The 8,675-nt window shown below is 48.4% G+C and overlaps 1 protein-coding gene across 1 annotated transcript in view; it reads right to left on the minus strand.

The window, feature by feature from the left end:
• Positions 1-7,285, minus strand: part of N4BP2 (NEDD4 binding protein 2) — a 95,646-nt gene extending 88,361 nt beyond the window's left edge. Inside the window, exon 1 of the mRNA XM_041753462.1 lies at positions 6,636-7,285. The gene's annotated coding sequence lies outside the window, so the exon portion shown is untranslated. The remainder of the gene's footprint in view (positions 1-6,635) is intronic.
• Between the last annotated feature and the right edge of the window lie 1,390 nt (positions 7,286-8,675).

Below are 8,675 nucleotides of genomic sequence, written 5' to 3' on the forward strand. Positions count from 1 at the left end.
GGCTGCCCTTTCAGTCTCCATTGATTCCTTCCCTTTTGCTTATTCTTTCAATACCACTGTTCCCCTAGACTCTGTCCCCAATTTTCTGCTCCACCAGCTTTTTCTAGGCCCATCTAACCCCATGGTTTCAATACCTGTAACTAAGACTCCAGCAAAGAATTCTCTCTAAAACGCCAACATACTTAACTGCCTGACAGACATAATCACTTGGATATTACATAGGCACTTCAAGTCTGAGAGCTCCAGCTTAAAATCCCTCAGTGGCTCTACAGCTTTCAAGATCAAGTTCCAACTCCTTGATAAAGCACTCAAGGACTTCTATGATCTGGTCCCTTATGTACCCCTAGTTTCCTCTTTCTCTATTCCTCCTCAGAACTCTCTTATTATTTCTGTATTTAATTATTTGTTTCCCAAACAATATAGGACACTTCACATTTCTGTGCTTCACAGATGTTCTGTCCAAAAGTCCCTCTATACCATCCCACCCAACTCATATTTCTTGGCTTAATTAACTTTCCTTCAGAAGAGTTTTCCACTATCCTAAAGTCTGACTTAGACACCGCTCCCGCTGCATCCTAGATATACCTCTATCTTAACACCTCTGTATTTACTTGTTTAGACTACTAGTCGGTACACATCTCCCAGGTAGCATGTTATTTGGCAAATAAGACTTCAATAAGTATTTGTTACATTGCAGCACAAACCAAAAACCCAAATTAGTTCTTAAAATATTAGACTTTCCATTACAGTACCTGGAATACTCACGTATGTAATACTGAATATCTCTTTCTCACAATAAAGTACCTAGGAAAATAAATTTATAATCAGAAGAATGGTTAAGAATTATAATGAATATTCTTTGTGTCTGCCCAGAACTCCACCTACCCTACTCCACCAGGGGTCTGCTAGCAGACTCCTGACACATAAATGAGCACATAACATTATCTACACTAGACTAAGCAGAGCACCTCATCTCTTCGGCTACAGAAATTGGTCAAGAGATGGACATGTGGCCAAATCTACTAAAACCTCAGACATAAGGCTCTAAATAGATAAGCCTATGCAAGAAGGAACCAGGTCCCACCATGTGAAGTATATCCATCATAGGAGAAATGGCACCAGTATGCAGATTTTAAGTATAGGAAGGACAATGGGTAAGTTCCTACCTTAGCCCTCATGGCCATCTCTAACCATACAATTTCTGTTATGTGGTTATTAAACCAGTAACTTTTCCCTCTATAGGCGATTTCAAACTGTATCTCTATTACTTGCAATCCAAAAAGTCCTAACGAGAAACTGAACATATAGAAATTTTCCGTAGGGGCAGCCCAGTTGGCTCAGCGGTTTAGTGCCGCCTTCAGCCCAGGGCCTGATCCTGGAGACCGCAGATCGAGTCCCATGTCAGGCTCCCTGCACGGAGCCTGCTTCTCCTCTGCCTGTGTCTCTGCCTCTCTCTCTCTGTGTGTGTCTCTCATGAATAAATAAAATCTTAAAAATAAAAAAAGAAATTTTATGTGAAGATTTTTATGTAAAGATTTCATCGAAGCTATAAAAGGGCCTACCTAGTATGCGTTTCCTAACGTAGAAAACTTTCATCTATCAGATATAGTGTCTCCTTCCCTTCCCTACTAGGTAAACTCCGAAATAAGTAAATTCCCTCTATGCAAATCACATCATTTTTTAAGACAGTCAATTCACCTTTTTCATTACATCCTAACTACTACATGGTGAGAGAACAGATAAGCAAACTACTATAATGTGATAATACAGAGTTGGCTAGGGAAACAAACAGAAGACATGGAATGATCATGAAACCAAGCCTTGAGATATCAAAAAAAGCTTCCCCGTAGAGCTATCACCTTGACTGACACCTGAAAGACAAGTATGAGATAACAAATCCCAAGAGAAGGGAAACAGAGAATTAGAGAAGGCATTCCAGACAGAGAGAAGCTCCTGTTCTCAGGACCAGATTTAACAAACTTGGCATCTTAAAGAAGAAATCCAAGTAACTGAATATGAAGAGCACACTAAAGACAAAGGGAGAAAGTAAGAGAGGATGAAGATGAAGAGAGAAATAGAAAGCCAGATCAGGGGATCCCTCGGTGGCTCAGTGATTTGGCACCTGCCTTTGGCCCAGGGAGTGATCCTGGACCCCCGGATCGAGTCCCACGTCAGGCTCCCGGCATGGAGCCTGCTTCTCCCTCCCTCTGCCTCTCTCTCTCTCTATGTCTATCATAAATAAATAAATCTTTAAAAAAAAAAATTTTTTTAAAAAAAAGAAAGAAAGCCAGATCAGGAGGATCCTGAATGCCAAATAAAGAAGTTCAGCCTTTATCCAAAAATAATGAAAAGCCACAAAAAAAGGTTTTTAGCAAGGAAGTTAATGTGCCAGATAGATCTCTCTGGCTACAATGCGGGGAGTAAGGGAGGAGGACTGGAAGGCAAGACTGGAAAGCAAGAATAACCACTTAGGAGGCAATTGCAGCAATCCACGTGAGAGAGGATGCTAACCTTGAGCAGGATGGTGGGTAACCTTAGGGACAGGGAAAAGGCAGAGATTCAAGAACTATTAAGAAGAAAGAATCCAACAGGGCTCAGTGATCAATGAGAATGTGAAAGCAAAAAGAGAGGACAAGAAATAGCCCACGTTTCTGCCAAGTTATTATTAGCAATGTCTACTACTTACTGAATTCTTATCACACATGCATTATCTCATTTAATCTTCCCCTAGAAAGACTGAAAAGAAACAGCCTATTATTCTCTATTTTTGGTTTGAGGGTGGGAGAATAAAGTTGTTAATGACTACAGTTTGGGATATGCTTAGTTTGAAGTACCTGTGGGGAGCGTACAAATGGACATGTCATGAAGATAGATGATACATGAGTACATTTATCAAGAAAAGAGCTTTGGGTTGGAGATAGAGAATTACCAGAATACAGATAACAGAGAGAAATATTTTTAAAAGTAAAATACCTCCTTTATTCATGCCAATATTTATTTAATACATGTAAACCTAAAATAATTAGGTTGGGACCAGTGTTAGCAGGAAACAAAAGGAAGATTCAGTGAAGCTCAGTTACTAGGAGGAGGAAGGAGCGCAGCATAGCAGTTAAGTGTATACTGGAAATATACCAAAGGTTCAAAGGTTAGGGGGGAGGAGAACAGAGAAAACAGTAAAACACTGCAGGCAGGAGAAATAAAATTCAAACACAGAATTTTTTTTTAAAAAAAAAAGATGCCCTGGGCAGCCCCGGTGGCGCAGCGGTTTAGCACCACCTGCAGCCTGGGGTGTGATCCTGGAGACCCCGGATCAAGTCCCACATCAGGCTCCCAGCATAGAGCCTGCTTCTCCCTCTGCCTGTGTCTCCTCTGCCTATCTGCCCGCCTGCCTCTCTCTGCCTCTGAATAAATTAAAAATTTTAAAATTTAAAAAAATAAAAAAAAGATGCCCTGCTTCAAGGCGCCTGGGTGGCTCAACTAGTTAGGCTACTGACTTGTCATCAGCACAGGTCTGGATCTCATGCTTGAGAGTTCAAGCCCGGTGTTGGGCTCCACTTAAAAAAAAAAAAAAAAATGCCCTGCTTCAGAACCAAAAAAGTAAATATTATTCATGTCAGTTTCCCAAACTAATTCTTAAGTTTAATAGATAAAGGATGTATAAAAAAAATTTTTTTTAAGTAACGTGGGGAAATTCTCTCTAAATACTAATGCATTTTATGATGGGGTCCCTGCGTGGCTCCACTGGTTAAGCAACTGACTCTTGATCTCAGCTCACATCTTGATCTCAGGGTTGAGAGCTCAAGCCTCACATTTAGTCAGCTCCCAGCATGGAGCCTACTAAAAAACAAACTAATGCATATTATGAAAGTAACAATAAAATTAAATGGTACAAGCACAAAAATCCTATAAAAGACTGAGGAACTATTTTAAAAAATCAAGAGTCCAGAAAGTCCTCTCAAAATTTATATGTCAAAGATAGGCTTTCCAAAACAAGAAGGTAAGATTAAAGTTTTTAAGAGTGGTAAGATGATTTAACAGTATTTGTAAAAACGATTAGATGGTATCACCTTGGAATTATGAATTTATGCTTAGAATTTATCCTAAATTCAAATTTTACAAATATTAGGAAGAACTAATAATCACATCTGTAGAACAATGAAATTTTTTAATTTGAAATAAAATTATGAATAGGAAATATGAAAGCAATGACAAAGGAAAAGAATGATGGATTCATGTATGAACATTTTAAACTTCTGACAAATAAAAGTAACCAAAAAGTAGAAGAGCAAGCTAGAGAAAAATATTTTCAGGAAAAAAAGACACTAATAACCATGTATTTGGACCATTCTCAAAATTTTAAGAGAAATACACCTAGTAGATGATCAAAGGACATGAACAATCCATGTTTAGAAAAATAGTGTCCACCATCAGTCGAGTGATGTTTAGTGAAACTGGTACACCCACAGCCAGTGCTCAGCCAAGTGCAACATGTGGGTTCCTCCTGCTACAAATTTCCCTAATAATTCTAAAAACCTAGTTGGCTTAGCTAGCTTCTTCCCTTATGGAAATTAATGAGATTTTTTTTTATTTTCAAAACTATGTAAGTTTGGATAGCACAAATTAGTTAGCCTGAATCTAGATGTATCTACTGAAATAATTTATGTAGAACAAGGCTGAGATTCTTCCAACAGTCTGACTACCTAAACATATTTTAAAACTTGAGTACAGTGGGTAGGAAGATATTTAAAAGTAAATTTGGGGGGATCCCTGGGTGGCGCAGCGGTTTGGCACCTGCCTTTGGCCCAGGGCGCGATCCTGGAGACCCGGGATGGAGTCCCACGTCGGGCTCCCGGTGCATGGAGCCTGCTTCTCCCTCTGCCTGTGTCTCTGCCTCTCTCTCTCTCTCTCTCTCTCACTGTGTGCCTATCATAAATAAATAAAAATTTTTTAAAAATTTTTTTTAAAAAAAAGTAAATTTGGGGATCCCTGGGTGGCTCAGCGGTTTGGTGCCTGCCTTTGGCCCAGGCGGTGATCCTGGAGGCCCCCAGATGGGAGTCCCATGTCGGACTCTGCATGGAGCCTGCCTCTCCCTCTGCCTGTGTCTCTGCCTCTCTCTCTCTCTCATGAATAAATCTTAAAAAAAAAAGCAAATTCAATAAACCTTAGTTTATGGAGTAATGTTAAATTCCATATATATATAAAAAAAATCCGAGTATAGTTTTATATAAGCAAATTGAACTATTCATTATAAATGGAAAATGTTTATGTGACAAAATATACCTTACATCATCAATTTTAAGACATTTTTATAATTCTGGAATAAGGATACATCCTAAAATCAATAGCATATCACTGTTACTTGGAGTTTTGAATTGTGTTTTTTATTGTGTAGTGGTACATAAAATAATCTAAAATGCACCTACACTGATATTTATTTAGCCTCTGAGGAGTACAAGCTACTATGCCTACTTGAATAAAGAAAAAACATTCTTCTGTAGTAACTTAAGCCCACTTTTTCTATTTAGTCCAATACTTGAGCCCTCTTTACTCTTCTCCTCAAAGCTATCAAAGTCAACAGGTATACAAACTAACATTCATCAGTACGGTGGGTTTCTTTCCGCCCTGGGATTTTGTACTGGCTTTGTTTTTCTCTTTTTTGTTTTTTTTGTTTGTTTGTTTGTTTGAATCGATATAGTCTTTTTTTTCATGAATTGTTGCCTCCCCGTACAAAAGCAGCCATTTCTTCCCTGTTCTTCCCAGGGTCCCCACCACCCCAGCCCCCCACCCCCCACCCTGGCACGATCATCACTTAAATGATAACGGCTCTATCTAGCATAGGTACGGTACTAAAAACCGTGGATGTAATCTCTGACCTTTAAAAATGCGCAGCGTTAGAAAACTGAACCACGCCGACTACATCAACAACATAAAACACATGACGCTTACATCTCACAGCGTATAAGGAGGATTCTTTCATTGAAAAATGAAGGATGGTGAAAACGAGTTACAAAAGAGAGCTGGATGTTTGGGAGGAAGACAATAGAGATAATAAGAAAGGAACGAAAAGGCTGATGTGCGGGAGGAAAAGATAACCTTTTTTTTTTTTTTAATTAAAGGAAAAAAGTGAGAGAAGAGAGGCATCCGCAAATCAGTCCCTGTTTCCTCTCCACCAGCCCACCCCACCCCCCAAGACCAGGTTGAGGGCCAGGATTTTCCTCCCTGCGCTCCACCAATCCCCACCTTTCCGGAGTTAACCAGTCTCCAGGCAAGCAGCGCGCCCTGATTGGCTCGAAGATGTCGAGTAGAAAAACCAGCCAATCCCGCCTTCGAGTCGCAACTGTGCCATGGAGACATTACAACCACTGCATGGCGAGAATGTGTACAAACCTGTCCCTGCCGCAGATCCCAGATCCCTACTTCGCAAGGCTGCTGCCCAAAGGAAGCTTCTTTAAAAGCCCCACTAGGCGTGACCCGGCATGTGCACTTTGTCACCCCAGCTCCGTCTCGGGCGGGGGCAGGGGGGAGGGGGCCACCACACACACACACACACACACACACACACACACACACAAAATTTACGGTTTTAAGCCATTAGCGCCTAAGGCATGAACGGTGCCCCCGGGCAGGTGACTCACTCGAGCCCGGCGAAGGCGGATTTCCAAACGGGCATCTCGGAGCGAGTCCGGGGGACCGAAGGGTTCAAGGAAGGTCCCGGCGAGGATCAAAGTTGCGGCGGGGGAGGGGCGGGTGCGCACGAGGGTCACGGAGGCGCAAACAACACCGACCCGGGCCGCCTGCCCGCAGGATCCCCCAATCGGAACGCGTGGAGTGCAAGGCTGTGTCTGGATATTGAAGGAAGGAGTAAATACGCGGCTTTGCTACGACGACGTGCCCGGAGGGTGGCCCGAAGTTCCCAGAGGGCGCCTCCTGGGAAACGCCGAGGGCGCTCGCGGGGGCACGAGGTCGCGCGCCGGCGGGAACCGGCCGAGGAGAAGCCCCCGGGGCCGAGAGGGGTGTGTCTGGGGCCTGGAGGCCCGCCCGGGACCCGGGACCCGGGACCCCGGACCCGGGGGCAGGGGAAGCGGCCGCGGCCCCCGCCCCCGCCCCCGCCGGCCGCGGGCCGCGCGCCAGGGCCCGCCTCTCGCCGACGCCTCACTTCCCTCCCGTCCGCGCGGCCGCGGCCCCCACGTTGGGGCGCTGGGGCTGGAGTCGCAGCGCCGCCCGCCGCTGCCTCAGGCCCTCCGCTGCGGCCCGGGGCCCCGGGGTCCCGTCCGTCCTGCCCCGCCGCCCCGCCTACCCCCCGCCGCCTTTACCTGCTCCGGGAGCGGGGGGAGGCCGTCGAGGCCGGGGCCGCGTCGTCGAGCGCGCGACGCGGCGCTGCGGATCCGCAGCCCTTTCCCGCCGCCGCCACTGCGCTCTCCGGCGCGGCGCTGGGCGGGCGGCGGCGGCGGCGGCGGCGGCGGCCGCGGGGGGGGCGGGGGAGGGAGACGCGCGGCGACGGCCGGGCGGGGACACACTGCCGCTCTCCGTCCGGCCCGGGAAGAGCAGCCTGGCAGCAGCCAGCCGCGGGGGGGCGGGGGGCGGCCGAACGGGGAGGGGTCTCGGGAGTAGGAAATGGCTGCCACGTCGCGCGGGCGGCTCGCCGCCCTCCGTCGCGACCTCTGGTTCGTCCCCGAGCTCCGCCATGGCGCGTCGGCCCGCCCCGCGGGGTGGCTCCGGGGACCGGGCCCGCGGGCGCTCCCGGTGCTCCCTCCGCCCCCCCGGCGCCCCCCCTAGCCCTGAAGCGCTCGCCCGAACTCCCGCGCTTCCCCCTTCCGTGGCGGGGCGGCCCCTGGGAGGAGCAAGCCCGTTTCAACGTGTCCGGCTGGGGGGGGGGGGGCAGCTGCTTAGAGCCGGTGAACGCGATCCGCAAGGGGCCCCAAGTATTTGCCGAGTAAAGGGCGCGGGAAGCCGCAGCCGCTTCCGGCCCTCTACACGCTCCCGAACCAGAAAACCAAAAACAGAAACACAAGGTCGTACTCGGTACTAGTCGAGGCGGGGGAGGCCGCCTGCGCGCGGGTCCCGGCGGCAAGTTGGGAGGACGCGCGGCGAGCGGGGCGCCTCAGCCGGGCCTAACTGGGCTGCGGACGCCCGGCCAAGGGGCGGGCGGGGCGTGCGGGGGCGGCGAGGGCGTGCGGGGCGGCGGGGGGCGGGGCGTGCGGGCGGCGGGGGCGGGGCTGCGGGACCGCGGGGGCGGCGGGCGCGGCGGGCGCGCGAACCCTGCGGTTGCGCGCGCGGCGCCGAGCGCGGAGGTTCCCGGGCGCAGCGGCCCCCCGGCAGCGCGGAGACAAAGGGGTGGACGGACTCCCAACCCGGCCCCGACCCGCGCCGCCGACGGCGGTCGGAACCAGCTGGCGGCAGCCCCGAGACGGGGACTTGTTTGCAATGCAAAACTGCACGCCCCGCCCTTTGCCCTCCAGGGAGAGCTTGGGTTTTGAGACGCCGAGGAAAAGCAACGAGGTGTTCTTCCCCCGCTGCGATCCCTGTGCTAGGAGCCCGTCTCCTACGCCTGCCCCATTTCTCCTCCTAAACTCTGCTTTCTTTGTTTTGTTTTTTGTTTGTTTGTTTGTTTCTGTGTTCTGACATGAAATCAGTGTTTGCAGCTACCCGAGTTTTTTTCACCCTTGCTTTCTGGT

Source organism: Vulpes lagopus, chromosome 4, assembly GCF_018345385.1.
Source record: "Vulpes lagopus strain Blue_001 chromosome 4, ASM1834538v1, whole genome shotgun sequence".
Lineage (NCBI taxonomy): Eukaryota > Metazoa > Chordata > Mammalia > Carnivora > Canidae > Vulpes > Vulpes lagopus.